Source organism: Arctopsyche grandis, chromosome 8 (assembly GCF_051622035.1).
Source record: "Arctopsyche grandis isolate Sample6627 chromosome 8, ASM5162203v2, whole genome shotgun sequence".
Classification (NCBI taxonomy): domain Eukaryota; kingdom Metazoa; phylum Arthropoda; class Insecta; order Trichoptera; family Hydropsychidae; genus Arctopsyche; species Arctopsyche grandis.
The window spans coordinates 24,892,190-24,911,488 of record NC_135362.1 but is presented as its reverse complement, the minus strand read 5'-3'; positions in this window follow the sequence as shown (position 1 = coordinate 24,911,488).

Genomic DNA, 19,299 nt, shown 5'->3' with positions numbered 1-19,299 from the left:
ATCATGTAAAACAATCGAGCCACCAGAGAGTTTTTTTTTAATATTATTTTTACCCGAGACCGTCCCTGTACATTCGCATATTCCGGCTTCACCTTTTTCACCCTTAATACCGTAAAAATCATCCATCATTATTTCGCAGACATACTTTTGTCGAAAGCTCTGAAACGTTACGCACACTGTTTTTTTCTCTATCGAATTCACCTCAGTCTCCCCATCAAACACCCCTTTCATTGTTTTCAAGTTTTTTGAGAGTAATTTACTCGGTGATTACAAAATAGACTTAAATTTTCTTAAGGCTGTCATTCACAAAGAAGTTCGTTTGTCTTATGAGAGTCTTTAGCTATTACAATATTGTTGTATTGTCAGAATTTTAAGCCACCAATCGAAATACAAATATCATCTTCTGATACTCGTAAGGTACTGACACACAGAGCGGCACGCTTTTTTTTTAGATAGTCTTGACCATGCAAACAATGCTAGTATGCCTGATCTATGCCATCGCAATCCTTGGCAAAACTCAAAAATCAAAAAAACCTGGAGCTTCGGTTACATACATATGTAGGTTTGTCAGTGCTTGGTAACGGTGATTCCCATATATATTTTTTTTTTAAATTTTTTATTACAATCAATGTACACTCGTCATTACTCCAATGCGACGAGTGTACGAGAACGGTCAGACAACGTATACAGTACGTTCAATAAACATAGAGTACAATAATTAATCAATTACAGAAATAATAATCATAGAGACATCTATGGATTTTAGATTATTACAAACACGAACTTATAGAGACATCTATAAATTTCTACAAATTATACACACAGATTTTTGTGACAACAGGAAAAGATCTATTACCAATTTTTAGGAACCGTTTCAACAATGATCAGATAAAATTGGCAAAGTCTGATAGAGAAACGATCGATTTGGAGTCACAAAACCCCTAAATCTAACCAGCAGTTTGACGAGTCAAACTATCGATCGCAGTGGTGCTAAATATATACGCTACCATTAAGCCAAACTGCTGGCTGTAGAAATGTAAGAGAAACTCTTCGAAAAAATAAGACCATTGCAAATTAACAATCACACCAAGACACGTCTAATACAGCTGGAGTCTACCCATGCTTGCTGCGTCGTTTTTTGAGTGTGTTTTTATGGTCTCTTGCTACGAGATATGTTGTAGATAGAGACGTTATGACAGAACTAGAGGCATGTTGAGAAACAAATATTTAATTGAATAAAAAATGAATTTTTATGTTCGTACTAAAAAAAAAAACTATGGAAATGTTACATATTTTGATTTTATTTCTCACTTCATTGTTTAATGATAATTTGAAAAATAGCAACTACCGCTACTAAGATCTCCCGATTAGTTTTATCGTGTTGTTAAGAAAAGCCTTTTTCATTTCTGGAAAATCGCTACGACAGACAAACTGCTAGAGACTTTACAATTGAAAATTTTAATGAATTTACTTGTACAGTATTCAAATGAATATTACATTATTGTGATTAAATGTTGTAAATCAGAGGATTATTAAATATAAGCCTAGAGGATTTTCAGGTGGGCCTCAAGCTATTAAAGGGTTTACGGAAAGGAGGTTTATTTTGGGAATTAAATTTATTTAAAAAAATTCTAATATTCAGTAAAATATTCACTGTATCGGAAAACAAGAGCAATGTATTGAATTTTTAGTGCAAAAAATTATGTTCTAACAAAATGGCTTCTACAATAATTTACTACAGAATATATGGAACAAATTATTGAACGTTTTCAATGTGAAATCTGCTGCGCAAATTGTGAATAATTGGCATCAATTAAAATGATGCAAAAATTTCTGCATAAACGCGAACAAAGACCTTTTTGTTCATCATCGATCTTAAAGATCATCGCTTTTAATTGATGCAACATATGAGATTTAATTTCATACACTTTCACTACAATGTAATAATTTAATATTACCGGTGAACTGATATGTATAAACGTATTAGTACGTACGATCTAGCTTTAGATTAAGAAAATGATGTAATTGCAAATCTACGTTTCAAACGTACATTTGCTAACATCATTTAAATTTATTTATAATCATTATGAAATTTCAATACAAAAGTTCATACATTTTAGGCATAACTTTGATGCATTACTGCAGATTAACCGTATGTTTATAAATCATCAGATTAATTTATTATCATTGTTACAAACATTCATTCTTAATGTATTCAAACGTACAGGGACTAAGTGCAAAATTCTCGTATTCATAGTGATTTCAATTACGACATGTTTTCGTTTCGTTCGTACATTACTAGTATGATGTATTTACATAATATGCATGTGTTTGTTTAAATAAAAAAAACTCAAAATAAAAAAAACGAGGAGGTTCAAAGGCTTTTCATAAAGACGAGAGTTTTCCCCGACTTTTCCTAATGAACATGTATGTACATTAAAAAATTATATTCCCTTGCAGCAAACGTAGAAATGAAGTAAAAAAACTTCTACGGCAGTACTAACGATCCCGATAAAAAAGGGGACACTAATGGCAAATTCCCGGGCATATTCACGCGTGGACGGGAATTGTCGGGAAAAAAGTCGTCTATCGACGGATTTGTCGGTGGGTAATTGAATTGTGGGGTACGGCTCGCCCGATCGTCAATTAGGGTTATTCTATTTGGTAGTCTGGTCTCGACTTCCGGTTTGAATCAACGCCGGATCCATTATGCTAATTTCAAACTGTCGAAATCTACACGAATTCTCACATGTTCAATGCTGAAAAAGTTCCAGAAAAGCTTACGCGTATTGTAAAGAAGAGGCCAAAGTCGTTTCGCAGTGATTAAGGAGATACACGCACTGGCAGTGCTCCGTCCAGAATGTCTAGATATGGTCTAAGTACCTCCTTATAAAGGACAGGTCGCTCAGGGCATCTTCCTCGACACGTTTGTTTACCTATTGTTATAGTCACGTACCAGATATGTGGTCTCACGGTCTCGCGCAGTCAGTTCTGAGAATTCTAGTGGGAAGTGGCTGCGTGCCGTTACCGACCACTAAGTTCATCCATTGTTTAGCCAATTTGCACTTAGTCTGGAGATAATCCCCGAAAACCAATTATAACGGTCGCAGGAACGCGACGTCTCCGAGTGTCTCCTTTGTTGCAATCGAAACCACTTAAGCCGCCTGATAATGCCGATTGCGGCGTATGCTACAATATAATGTATATAAAAACAGACGCGATGTGTATATGTATGTGCCAGACCGTGGACACACAGCCAATCAGAGTCAAGTGGTCGAGGAGACGCGGGGAAGCGTGGTAGCGGGTAAGTGAGGGAGGGGGGGGGGGGGGGAGTGTGAAGCGTCAAATGACGTCAGGCCGAGCGACGGGTGACACATACACACAAACACATTCATTCGTCATTTTGAACGGGTTGAATTGGGGAGCGTGTAATTCACGCGCTTTTTACTACGATTAATATTACCTTACTTTTATTTATAAATAGCATATTTACCTTATATACCTTATTTACATATAACTTTATTTTAACCGGTTGAAATCAATGGGCACAATACTAGTATGTATATAAAAACGAACGCAATGTTTGTATGTATGTATGTATGTATTTGCGAGTTCATCGACAAGTATGGGGATTTAAAAAAAAACAAATTTTAGAATACCAGGAGTATACGTTATGCGGAGTAGACGCGGAGAAGTGGGGGGGGGGTGTGGAGCGTCTGACATGTGCTCTTGATATTGAGCACCTGACTTGGAATGGGTGACGTCAGCGTCAGATGCGTTGCGTGAGAGCGACACAAACACACATCTCCGAAGACACACATACACATTCATTCATCATTTTGACGCGGGCAAATGGGGAGCGTTTTAATACGCGCGTGCGCCTATAAATTACCTTGCACTATATTTATACATATGTATATAACATTATTTTAATTCGTGAATGAATTCCTTCCCGAAGTCACCCGTTGAAATCAACGAGCACAGCACTAGTATAATATAATTTATCTGTATGTATGTATGTACATATATGTATCTTCATGTTATAATTTGTTCGAAAAAGTTCACTTTGATCGAAAATTCCAGACTTTTCCATTAATTATATTTGAAAAGATTTCATTTACAGCAAGCGCAATGAAACACAATAAGGACACTAATCAATTTAACGTGAATTAATTCAAATTTTGATTTATATTGAAATATACAATGAATGCGAAACGAGTTTCGCCACATTTTCGTATCGCTGAATAGCCAACTTTTCAATCACCATTCCAATTACGAGTCTCTTAATGAAAGTTTAATTATTTCCCATTTAGGATGTGGAACAAATGTAAAAAATTATATCTCATGCCTAAATGGAAAATATGTACATGTAGTATAATAATGTTTTTTTTCTATAATATTAATATTTTGTTGTGAAATGTTGTACAAAAATAATTTTCTTTGGTAAATAAATACTACATAGAATTAAATCTAGAAATCATATTGACGTATTAGTTTTTCGGCGACGAGCAACTTGTCTGCTAATTGATAATGTTTTTGTTCATAATAATATAATACAGTAGAAATGTTGAAAGCAACAAAGAAGTACACTCACTGTTTTTCAAGGACTCAAAATATTATTTCAAGAAAAGGGTTAGCTTTATTAGGATCGCTTGAAAGTTTTTTAAAGAATCACTTTTTCGATTTCGAAATTGCATGTGACAAAATATTTTTTAATAAATCAATTTCATTCTATTCTACATATGTACGTATATTATTCTCGATAGTCCTGTCTTGCTACGACAGGTATAAATATAAATGTCGAGGCAGTTTTGTCTGGAGGTACATTTCTAGATAAATATACCTTTACTGCTAACTATTATATTATATTATATAGCTTTATTTTTTTTTATTATTATAGCTTTGGATTTTGACAAGAGAGTTTTTCTTTTAATATAAAATTCTGTGTGATGATTTATATTTTTACTGACCTCCTTTACGTTTCACATGGTCTTCGTTTAAGAAGTCATTTTTTATAAGTCTATGATCTATCGTAGTGGAGAGATTTTTGTAGGCAAACTCTGATCGGCAAAATGTTAGATTTTATCAATGCTCTCAAGTATTTGATCCCAAAATCGTATCTGACAACAGGATTTTACATTCAATATAAAACTTTGGGGAAAGATTTATATTTTGATAAGTCTCTCATCTGATACCTCGACTTTTGCTCGTTAGTCAAAAGCACCCCAACATTTTATTTTTATTTTATTTTATTTTTAATTTATACCAGGAAGCCTAACAAGAAACATTGTAAATTTGATAAAAATATTATTAGTATTATACAAAGTACATAAATATATATAAATTAATATCCACATACAAATCTATGGTCAAATTTGTAAATTTGCAGCATTTTAAACAGTTCAGCGAAATCCGAGATTGCTGAAAACTCGAGATTTTTCGAGAAAATGGGTATGGTTGCCAATTTGTTGAAACCGTTTCAACGAAAATCAGATAAATTGGCAAACCCTGATAGGAAACGATCGACCTGGAGTCAAAAATCCATGGTCTGGCCAGCAGAAACCAGTGGGATTTTAACCCGTTACCACTCGGTTCAAAGCGGTTTTGACTGGACACCCTCTCATCTATTGTAGTTTATAGTTAACAAAAATATTTTAACGAGGTCGAGGTGATTTCTGAATCATATATCTGTTTTCAGTAAGTTTTAAGTAATTTCTAAATATATTTTGGCCAAATGTCCGTTCGGCCAAACGTTCGTCGGCTTAGGGTCCGTTCGGCCAAAAGTCTACGCACACATTAAGTGACACCTATGGTATTTTATTTTAATTTTTAAATAGATATATACCAGGAAGACTTGACAGGAAGACCCCAATGCGCTTTCCTGGACAATTAATACAATGCAGTATTTTATTATTACATAAATCACTGTATTTCCAGAAGCTGAAGAACACGAAATAACAATTAATTAATTAATTACAGAATTAATCCATTGAGACATCTATGGATTTAGATATTGTACATACTTTTTACAAATTATACACACAATAAATACAGAAGATTTGTGACAACAGGCAAGATGATTTTTTGCCAATTTTTGAGGAACCGTTTCAACAATGATCGGATAAAATTAGCAAACTCTGATAAGAAACGATCGATTTGGAGTCACAAATCTAACCAGCAGTATGGCGGATCGAACACACTGATCACTTGGTGCTAAACATACACGCTACTATTAAACCACACTGCTGGCTTAATGGTATTAAACTTGTACATACATATAATAATTTATAAATTACAAATTTGAAATCATATTCAAATAGTGGTTACAAATAGTAGATAGATAGTTTTGCTCATTTTTGAAGAAAAACCGTTTCAAGAAGCAGATAAATTCGCAAACTCCAATAGGAAATCATCGATTTGGATTCACAAATATCCAAGTCTGACGAGCAGTACTGCAGAAATATTCGGAATAATTTTTTTTTTTTTTTAAACCAAGGTCAACTCAGGGTTTGAACTTAACCTCTGAGTGGTTAAAATTATCGCAACCATCGAACTATTTACTCTCGTGTATTCAATCCGAAAACTCCATTTGATAAGAGAATTGGTCTTCCAACATAAAACTTTGAGAGACGATTTATTTTTTGATAATTTTTTCGTTAGATTTATCGAAATATATATGTACATATATACTTTTACGCTGAATTTTGTGGGCAGTGATTTATGGACATGTCAACTAACAAACCTATTTGTGAATGGGCTCCTCAATGTATATAAACATGCCATTTGATTTGGAAAAATTAAAGTATTCGCTCGGATAATCAATGCTAAAAAATCAGTCGGGTATCAAATCCGTCAAATTTACACGCAAAAACGATCAGAATTGGGCGAAGTAATTGGATTTATGCAATAATGTACAGATTGAACGGTGAAGAGGGTGTGTCGTACCTAACGGGATTGATCGAATTAATTAAGCCGAAAGCAGGGGCGGCTCGGAAAATTTTCATTTAATTTATAGTTGGCGAACGAACAACACAACTTCGTCGTAAGCCACCCCCACCCCCACCCACCCACGAAATTCGCCCACTTTCTTATTTACTCGGAAGACACGAGAAAGACGCACGTCGTCGTCGTATTAATGGATTGTTTTACTTGTTTCGAACTTTAGATTCGCGTTCAAATCTCAACCCTTTAACTGTCGACGCTCCGGGGGGAAAATGCCTGCTGCGGAATTTTCCGGATGTGCGTAGGCGTGTGCGTCGTGGAAAATTCCGCGGAGCGCCACGTGGGAAAATTATGCGATTTTCCGCGCGTTGATCTTTCATATTCACTCGTGACGAAAATTCGCCGAAATCGAAATGACGTATATGTTAATTAAACGTGCGCTTTCGTATAAATTACGCCGAAAATCGTTCGACGTGGAAAATTTCATCGAATATTTCAGATACTTTAGTATGCAGGTCTCAAGAAAACCCAATTAATTTCATATCAAATTGTAAATACAATGACTAATTTTAATATATACATACATATACATATAAAGATAAATTCTAATTTAATATATAACTATCTAAATATAATATATTTACATACATACATATTCCAATTGTTCGGATCAGTGACAGTTGAAAAATTTGAATGGTTTAAAATGGACTTTTTTTGGATTGAGTTTATGTAAGTCTTTTAGATTTGCATAGCGGGAAAAAAGTTGTTAGGCGTTGCTCGGGTGCTATTTTGTATAGGAGCCCTTTGATTATAGGCTCCAATACCTTCTAACAAGGAATTAACGGTTCGAGTAATGGTAATAAATAATAACACACTGAATCGTACGGCATGGACGTGATCGTAATTTCCAGCTGAGATAGATGTATTTTCAATACGCACGATTCATACGTATAATCTTATTATTTCGACAAGTTTCTCCCACATTTTTTCAAATCTGGGAATTACTGCAATCGATCACTGTCTAACTTATGTCAATATAAGGATAAAGTATCACCAAAAATATTGCAGAAGGTGAGTTTTGCCAAGGATTGCGATGGCATCGATTAGACATGCTATAGTTTTTTGCATGCGCAGACCACTCTGCGTGTCTGCAACTTTAGAATATCGGATAAGAGGATAGTGTATCTGATTTTGTGGTTTCAAATTTGAAAATGTAGATTTACATAGCAAATAGCATATTTTTTTGTATGTATGTGTTGTAAAAATATGGATCATTATAAAAACACAGTAACCATTTTTTTACATATATATAGTTTACTAAATATATGTATGTAAAAAATACATATAAAATGTAAAATACCTAATAAACCGCATAAACAAGGCTAATGTAATTTTGACATTTTATTAAATTTATTTGAATATTTATTTGTTACTACATACATATATATATATATATATATATATATATATATATATATATATATATATATATATATATATATATATATATATATATATATATATATATATATATATATATATATGCATGTAGTAGCAATAGATGAAGTTTTGTGATCATGCGAAAATTCGAACTCAAGATTTTGACTGATTCGAACTCAGAATCGATTACTGATCACGTTTTCGTGATCTAGAAAAAATGTGTGTGTGTGTCTTTGGATTTTTTGAACAACGTTAGTCCTATCGAACTGTAACTTAGTATTAATTCTTATCGAAACGAGGTAATTTTTTTTTTTAATTTTTAAGTTGACTGGAAATTTTATCTCCCTTTATAGGTGTCCCCTTTTTTTGTTTTGTTTTGTTTTTGAATTCAATTATGTATCTCCCAAACCGCTAACTAGATCGAACTGAAATTTTTTTACATGTAATAGAAATTATAATTTTTATAACTTAATATTTTTTAAATATTAAATACCGGAAGTAGTACTTTTACTCTAGAGAATCGTGGTTTTTTATGTTTTTCTCAAAAACCTTTTAGTTTATTGAATTGAAATTTCATATCTAAAAGATTAAGTTAAATACCAAGTTATATATAAAATTTAGCAAGCATCCGTCAACCGGAAGTGGCAGTTTACTCTCGTTCGATTTTTCTTCCACTATTTTTTTCGAACCCTTAAACATGTTTGCTCTTCACGAAAAAATTCAAGTATAATTCTTGTATTAATCTGATGAAAATAAAAAAAACCCGAAGTGGGATTTTTTCCTCGTAGAAAGGTCAAAAATGATATGCCCACTATTCTGTCCACACCCCTGAAAATTTATATTTGTATTCTTTATGTACTGACTTAGAGCTGATGAGGTTTTGGTCAGAATTTGTTAAACCGGAAGTAGTATTTTTTTTAAAACAATATTTTATTTTGAACTATTTTTGAACTATTTAAACTATTTTTATTTTCTCGATATTTAATGTGTATAAAACTGATAGTAATTTTAAGTAATAATAAAAATTTGAACAAAATCTTACAACCGGTAGTCGAACTTTTGTCTTGTGCAAGTTTCCATACATTTGCGCTCAATTTGTATCGAAAATGCTGTCATAGCTATTAGTATTTTATAATGCTGTCAGTATGTTTGAATGTGTCTGTACAGTTCAATATCAAATTTTGTTTTGTGACCTATTTATATTCCTCAAAATACATAGATAGTCATGGGCTAGTCGCATCTGAATTTTTTATATTCACACAAAGGACCTGTTTAATATAACATTATATGTATATGTATGAACGAATGACGTAAATCAAATTAAAATCAGTTTGTATACAAAACGAAACTCCGTCGTCGTATCAATTATACGTCAAATCCAAGCTCAGGCGAGGCAAAATTTAAACCGGAAGTGACGCCATTGTTTCACGTCGGAAAATCCATTATTGTTTCCACAGCGGCTGCAAAGTTGATTGAAAATTCGACCACAAATCGGTGTGACGTCACGGGGCAGGCTTTGCCAATTAAACGATGTGCGAATTTGCGGTTTCGAAATATGTATGTATGTATGTACAGTGTAAACTCCAAGTGTACGTAGATTGGATTAAAATTTCGGCACCAAGCGGGTTAACGCGAAAAGTTTTCCCGGAGAGGTTTCCGACGCGACAAATGAGCTGTCTGAGGCGATCGCTCATTGTTTGAAATATATTCATTAAATTCTAAATTCGGTGGTGCGAAAACTGACCTGGAATCGGATTGAGATTGTTATTGTGATGCGTGCGCAAATACCAGGCGTTGTCCGGATTTAAATTATAACTTTCATGGTTCTATCAACCGTTTGGTCATTAGTGAATGCAAATTGACTGAATTGAATGTTTAATTGCTATATTAATTATAATTGGCGCTATGTTTGTATGTTGTATGGTAGTATATATATATAACCAGCAGAAAATACTAGTGGTTAGCATATAATGCTTTGAACAAAGTGGTCACGGGTTCAAATTCTACTGGTTTTTGATGGCCAACCTTACCCATTTTTCCAAAAATCTCGAGTTTTCAGCAATCTCGAATTTCGCTGAATTGCATAAAATGCTACAAATTTACAAATTTTACCATAGATGTCTCTGTGAATGTTAATATATATGTATTTACTTTGTGTAATACTAATAATACTTGTTTCGGAATGAAGGAACTTATAAAGGAAGGCGCATAGGGGCTACAAATTAAAATAAATAAATGCGAAAATTTATGATAAACGTATTGTTTGGAAGCTGTGGCGTGTTTCGTTTTATTTAAATATTTATTTGAAATGTTTTGGGTACCGAGCAAACTAATGGGCTCAAGGGGTTTGTCCACTTTAAGATGATAAATAATATAAGGAAAAATGTAGATTAAATAAAAAATACACTCAAAGGAACTCTGTAAATCCTACGTAAAATAATTTAAAAAATCGACATACATAGTTGGCTTTAAGATGATTTTTGTCTTAAAATGTGTTATTTGGTTAGACGGAATGGTACAAAATTCCATTTGAAAAATGGAAGTTTGTACTTGAAAACGGTTCCATTTGAAAAATTGAAACATTTTGTTTAAATTAACTTTGAGGATATGATCTCGTATGTAAATATATGTACATATGTGCAAATATGCGGGTTTTCATAGAACGATAAAAGGTTTGTCATTTACAATTTATAATAACATCTTATGATTTAACTTTTATTATATCTTAAAGTTCTCGTTACAATATTGGAAAAAATTATTACGTAAATCTTTGTTGACACGGGAGTAATCTACAAAAGTTCAAAAGTTGTAGTTATTTTATGGACCTTCTATAAGTATAACCGAACTTTTTATTTTTTTGGATTGTATTTATACCATGTATTTATTTTTAATATGATATATTATGGTAAAAGAAAGGAAATTTTATTATTTGAAAAATTCTTAATAATTATATCTATTACTGATTAAAAACTGAGTGATATTCAACACAAGGAAAGCGAAAAATCTAATGAACTAACTTTCAACAATGTTTATTCATTAGATTGGAAGATCTTGTGTTACAAATTTAGAATCCAATATAGTACGTGCATTCATATGTATAATATAATTATTATCTGTTTTGTTTAGTAATAAAACGTATCTTTTCAAAATCAATAATAAATTTTCGTACAAATAACTTATTAATATAAAAATATAGGTAGTTTTTATGTCAAAAATTTTCACGTTTTTAACATATACATAATATCCGCTTACATTCAGATTTTTCCTCCGATTTTATTATCATTTAATTTGATCTTTTTCTTATCTGAACACGTTCACCAGGATTGCGTTCTGTTCTCTGGATTTTTGTCTTAGCATAAACGTGTGGCTTTAAGGTCGAGGTGTATTTTACCATCGAGCACACAATCAGTCGAATCTCTTCATCGGCGCTCCCACTCGGTGCCGTCTCGAGACGAGAGGGTGAAAAATGTGGTCCATTCTAAGAAAGACGAGAAAAGAGGAGAGGAATCTCTCTTACGTTCCTCCTTCTCCACCCATTTCGGTATTTAGGTGCGTGCGTGAGCGATACAACGAGTGAAAAATGCACGAACATCAATTTCGTTACGGCGCGATCGTGGCTCGTAGTAACCGTCATCGGCATGAATAACGAACTACTGCGGTGTGTATTATATCGCTCGAAAAAATAATAAAAATACACTCGAGTGTAAACAGCCCTTAGGGCAAATGTGAAACTATGGGATGTACGAGTTTGACACGGAGAAAAAGTCTCGCGTGTAGTGTATTTGTCTTCGTGTCTGTAATGCATTCTAGCTCGAGGCTGTTTATGGGGGAATATCCGATAGCAATTTTTCATCTGTGTTGTGTTTTGATTTTTTTTTATTATGGTGCTTATTAGCATGCCGGGTAGAGTTGATGGTGAAAAATGACGCTGTAATAAATTTGTATGAAATAGCATGTCAATCTTGTCTGCATCTTTTTTTTTATGTGTTTTGGTACACTTTTGCTTAACAGAATGGAATTATACGAAGTGGCAGATTGTCAGAGATTCAGATTGTTATCGAATACTAATTTTGATTTTACATGTATGTTTGTAAGTCGAGTGATATAAAATTAGTCAATAGACGTAGTTAGATAGACAATTAGTCAACAGCTGCACTTATTTTGCCAATTTCTTTATATTTTCGGAGCAAGAAAAATGAGGTAATGATAATAGTTATTTTAGATTAGTTTATAAATAATAAATAATATTAATCTAATCAATGAGGAATGTTTTTGATTAATTTTATCAAAACTTACATAGTCATATAAAGTCCAATTCATTGAAAAAAACATGCTCGGTATAACGAGGAGTGTCAGGGAACAGAACCAACATGTTATGTTTTTCTTGAATGATAATATAAAAATAGTTGATTCGTGGAGTAAGTGAAGACGTTGAAATGGCATTGAGAAAAAGGGATGAAAAGTCGATAAGAAGCACACGAATGGTATTCAAGAGAGTGTAAAAGGGTGTAAGAATAACAATTAAGCGAGCTGATTAAGTAATTGATTTGATTTTTAAAGGCTTTTTATTATTACTAAATTATGTTCACAATACATCTTATATCTATTTTAATAGCTAATGGTCTACTGATCATTTTATATTTTACAATTTTAATTTAATTTTGTTAGTAATCATAGTATTATGTATATTATTCTAATGTTAATGTGCAGTATAATAGGAAAAATAGATCAAAAACCTATTTAGAATTCTTATAAATGGTAATACATAATATTAATTAAAGACTCTCTAAAGTCGTTGACCCAAAGGACTAAGTAATAAGCATACGTGGGGAGTATGAGTATTCACAGAATAATGAATATGGTCTTGGAGGGGCTGTCATTTATCATATTTTGCTTTAGCCACAACGTAGTGCGCTAGTATGTAGAGCTATTGCATACCAATCGAAAGGTCGTGGGTTCAAGTCCCGGCCAAATACGCTGCTGGCGAGTCTTGACATTATTAAAAAATTCAGGTCAACCGCCTCCTGTTTTTTTTATTTTCTGATTTTTTTTTAGCTTAATTGTTGTGACGTATTCTATAAACTGGTATCTTCCCGCTCAGTTTTTCGAAAATTCGATTTGTTAGCATGTTGAATTTGTTGAATATTAAAATAGCTACCTACATAATGTATTTATCACAAATTTTCTGCGTATCGAAAATTTGTTGATTGTCTATAGACGTCTCTATTTTTATTCCATGTACTATTATGTTTTAAAAAGTGATAGTACTTATATACAAAAAATAATCTAATCATATGTATCGCCTTGGGGTAATATCTGCCATGACACATACATGTGACGTAAATATAAAATGACATAAAAATTATAATATCATGTAATGAGATAAATTTTTTCAAGCTATTCAGAAGTGATTAGAACAAAAATAAATACTAATTAACAAAATACATAAGCCTTTTTAATTTTTTCGAATGAAATTTGTTTAAATTTTATATAAAAGTTTAAATATGATTCAATATAATGTTATAAAAAGTTCGTGTTGATTATCCGGGACCGGTTTTGCTGTAACATTTCCTCCTTTCAGAAGCGAGGCGTTGCCTTAATATTATTCATATTGTATTCAAATGCACATGCGCTTGTTACATAGCGTGATAAGTTTCTGTATAACGTACAAAGCTCGCTGTAGGGGAGGATGTCGTGTGCCAAAAATTCACACACAAAGCCGGTAATCTGCGGTCACGAAACTGCATAGCGAACACTCGTTGTATTGTAGGTAGAAGTTTGTTAGGAAATTCTCAACTTGTAGGATGCACTTTGCCACATTTTGAAGCTCACTTTCGTTGACATGGCTTTATACAGCTTAATTGTGAAAATTTAGGCTCTTTTCAAGTTTAAAAACAAAAAAGCTAAAGCTGTGAGTCACATAAGATAGATGTATGTATTAAGAGACAATAATTTAAATTGAATTTTCTCACTGACGACATTTTAATAACGTGTTACGGTGACAACGAGCGTCAGGTTTTCCGAATTTTCCGGAACGCGGTTAAGTATTGTGCACCCTGATTAATGGATTTTTCCCGCATAAGAAAACCTTTTACGGGCTTACGCTCTTTTTTTCTTTTGTCACCATCAATAGTGAGACATGCGTGCATTTTCCCTTTGACCCTTTAAATCCCCACACCATAATGGAGACCCGCATATATTAATATATAAATAAATATAGCCAACTACGAATATATACTGTTTGGTATTTATTGGATGAGATTATGTCACGTCAGGTAAACTACTAGTCCATCATCATCATCATCATCATCATGATAATCGATTTATATTCGATTGGATTTTTTCTTGTCTTGTTCGACTTTATCGAATATAGGATCGATGATTGTCTTTGGATTTGGTTGATTTTTCGCCTTTCGATTAGAGATAAATACAAGTTTTCATTCGATCTATATATTTATGTTACATACATATATATATTTATTTATTTATTTTATTTTTATTTTACATATATACCAGGAAGGCCTTACAGGTAAATCCCAATGCGCCTTCCTGGCCAATTACAAATACAATATGTATGTATGTATGTATATTGTAATTTTTATTTGAATCTTCATTTATATACAGATGTTTTAAATAAATTTAAAAGGCAAAAAATGAGATGTACATAATATGTATATAGATCCTGACGAATTGCTCACAAATTATCATATTTTATATACGTATAAGGTATTCCGATTTCTGACATTTTTTTCAAATCTTACGATTCAAGACAGAATAATTTATATTTCTGTCAATTCCAAGGGAGTTAAAGAAGTTTGAGTAATTTATAGAATGTATTTAAAAATTTTCTTCTTTAAGGAATAACTATGATTTTTATCTTCAACATTACATATATTATATCATTAAGATTAATAATTAAATTTATAATTAATAATTAATATTGTCATAGGATTTTAAGCTATTAAATTTTTTTATAAAATAATTTTAAATTATTAAATTAATATTAAAATAAGTGTAAATGAACCATGGAAATTTAAGAGCTATGTACATATGTATTAATTGGAATTTTCCAAAAAATCTATGAAGTTAATGAATTAATTTAAAAATATTAATTTTAAATTAATATTTAAAATATGTAAATTAAAAATCCAGGTTAAAAGAGAAAAAAACTGGGGGAGGGTTGCAATTGTGTAACCAGATAGTGTTGATAGATATTGAAAACGTACTAGTTTGTGGGGCGACAGTGAGGGTGTGTGTGCTATTTTTTTGCATGTATGTATTCAGCCACACGTAATAGAAAGAAACGGTGCATTTTGATGTCTAGTGAGGAATCGTCCCCAAAGAAGTTTACACATCAAAAAGTGACTTAATTAAATTCAGAATATTCCGTACGGAATACTATCACAGAAGTGCATTCACGAAAAGTCCCTATTATATGCATCAGACCACGTAGATGCGACTTATTCAGAATTTCAACTGCCATTATACCAGCTTAAGTGTATGTAAATCTGTGCAGCTTAGCGGTTTCATTCATTTGCTTCCATTGAGAGTATGCAAATGGTGTTTTGGAAGCTGTTGGACCGTGCGCAACTTTAATATCGAAAATCTCTTCTTTATTCTCGAAACTTGAATTGGAGCATCTACGGATAGTGTGTGTGGGGACGTTAAGAGCTTGTGTTGTGTTAAATTACGTGGATGATTTAACGTGTTTGCGTTCAATTACCCAGCATCAATTACAAAACGTCTGTTAATTACGGAAGTCAACAGAAGCGCGTTATTTACCCCTATTGTGTGTGTGTGTGTGTGTGTGTGTGTAATTCGAACTGGTTTGTTCGATATTAAGTAATATAAGGCTTTGAGGGTTCGATTTGGTCCGTTTTTGATTGTTAATTTTGAATTTGTGTCAATAGCATAGCGGTTTGTTCAGTCAATAGGCATTGAGTCGCATATTGACTAGTTAAACCGTAGTTATGTAATATTTAGATATTGGATGTTTAATCTCGAATATGAATGGAAAACATTGTGTACCACATTATTGTGTAATGTTATTTTAATTTAAAATTCAAATACTTCTTGCAATACTGTCCAAATTAAAATCAAATTCTCGGGATTTTAATTTGGACAGTATTGCCAGTGTTTTAATGGATCAGATATTACTTTTTTACTATACGTACTATGCATATGTACTAAGGTTATACGGTTCGGTGATTATTGGTCACAAAGCGCTCACCCAAAGGTCACTAAAATCTCTATAACGGAACATCTGGCAGCCGAAAAGTCCATCATACTAACGATAATTATCGTACTAACGAGAACTCGAGTGCCAAATATTCCTTATTCGCTATTTTCATGGTAAAAATTCTTTTGGGCGATCGCAATGTGTCTAATAGTCCAATTACCGGTTATACATATGTAATGTGATGTGATTTATAAAATAATACAATAACATATTCGTATGATAGAATAGTGTATGTATATATGTATTGGATATGAAGGGTAGTTGATATAAAAGAGATAGTGCATAAATAACTTGAAATAGCAATGGGGGTGTCACGTAACTATGTAGAAGAATGGACAATAGATAGACGAAAGAAGTGCTCAATTGGTACTCGAGAGAATGTAAAAGGGTCCTAGGAAGGCCATAGGTAAAATGGGTGGATGAAACTAGAAAAATGTGTGAGGATAGTGTGATTGAAATGGCAATGGGTGGGTTGGGTAGTTAGAAGAACGGATAGATGGACGAAAGAAGTGCTCAAATGGTACCCGGGAGAATGTACGCAAAAAAGTGCAAGGTATGCTACAAGGGAGATATGTGCATGAATGTGTGGGTTGTCGTGGATGAGGGTAACCCAAAACAGAAACGAACATAAGCGTTTTTCAAAGACCTTCATCCACCGTTGGACGGTGAATGGCTGTAAATGACGATGATAATGATATGTAAGTTTGGCCGTTATATACATATTGTTTATTTGAAAAATTGCAAATAGTTTCTTTAATATTCTATTTAGATTCTAAATAATAATAATAAGTGTATTATATATGTTTTATCTGGCCACAGTGTCATATTGGGGTAACATGTGAAGACACTGTGGTATATATTAAAATGTTGAAATAATTGATATTTCAAATTTAGATTTACATACTTAGTGGAATGGCATAGTGTAATATTCATGGAGTATAAAGATGGAGTGTTTGTCTTTGCAATTAGTTGGACAATTTATAGGTAGTGGTTTGCAAACTAGAAAGTAGTTTGCCTTGTTTTCATCTTCATGATCTCCAAATTGTATTTGATCAAATATTTTCCCGAAAAAAGTTGGTTGTTTTATCTGTCGATTAAATAGTTATCATAAATACCATAATATATGTATGTAGTAAATATTGCTCCGTCTGTGGGTTGAAAACTTATTGAGGTAAAAATCCGGAAAATATAAATGATTTTTAGAACTACAATAAGTATCGACTCAATCAATTTTTGAATGGTTATTCATGTTGCGAATTGAATATATTTCGTTTTTATATCAGTTCATTTTGAGTCGAGAGGGAGATATAATCTCTATTGAATTTCGATGAATAAATTCAATTATAAAAATATAAAACGTATTTAAGTAAAATGACGTCTGTTTTTTTTTATTATTATTATTATTTAAATTTTCTTTGCACGATGACGATGGCAACTGGAGTTTTTCCACATTTCCCTGGTGTATATTTAAAGTGGTACAACCCTCCGAGCGGTGGTTATGCAAATAAATGGAAAAACGTATTTTAGGAGAAACTTTTCATATTGTTTATTCTATACTCTACACCCCCTCCCCCATCGACTTTCCTACCCTTCTCTTCGTTTGTTTATTTTTTTATTTGTGTGTTTTTGTCGAGCATTGTAACAATGTTGATATTGAAGCGAGAATTTTCAAATTTTTCCTCGACCGTTTTTTGTTCTCAGTCTTCCCTTTGAACGTTTGAAGAAAACCCTTTTGCATATTTTTCTTATTTAAAAAAATAAAAACTTTTCCTTTGAATTCAAATTAACTCAATAAAATGCGAGAGATTTCTTTTATGACACAGGTCCAAGCATTGTATCATTCCGAATCTAATTAATACACATAACGATTCCGGAAAGTGTAGCTGTAGAGTAATTTACCGAGACGATATAAAAATTCCATTTTTAGTACAAGGTAATAAAATATATTTCTCTTTACGAGACATGATATATGAAGTAAGTAAGTTTGCGTTTAAATCACGTCAACTCAAACAAGAACATTAATTCAAAATGTTTGATTTGAACTTTTTCAACTCGACGAATTTTTACGTTAGTTTTTTATTTTTTTTCACATATCTCTTTACATACATACGTTATGTTTTTATACGCAGGAGACCACAAACTTTGGGGCTTTTCAAATGAAGTATTCACAAGGATTCTGAAGTGAAGTACCTACACGCGTGTCTTGAATCGATCTTAAACTTTGAATACTTTTACGTATACAATTGTCAATTTTTTTACATACTCTTATATCATATATAAGTGAGTGTTTTTTGAAATATAAACATACATGCAATTTGCAATGAAAGATTGCCTTCATTGAGAATATTCAAAATAGTATTCCAATGACATTCTTTTTTCAGATCTCTCCACAAACCTCATATATCTCATTTAAATTCCTTTGTAACTAATTATTCTATAATAATTGGTATAATAACATTCCAAGTACATATGTAAATTTGATTCAGTTTTCAGTTTTTGAATCTCCTTTCAACTTATTCTTATTGATTGTTTTAGAAACCAAATATGTTATAAAATAAATGAGAAAATCAGACGAGTAAAATATAATGTGTACGTGATAATAATTGCGTAATTATACCAAATCATTATTAATTAATTTGAATTGGCTTGATTGTTTCTCAATTATTTAACAATCGTTT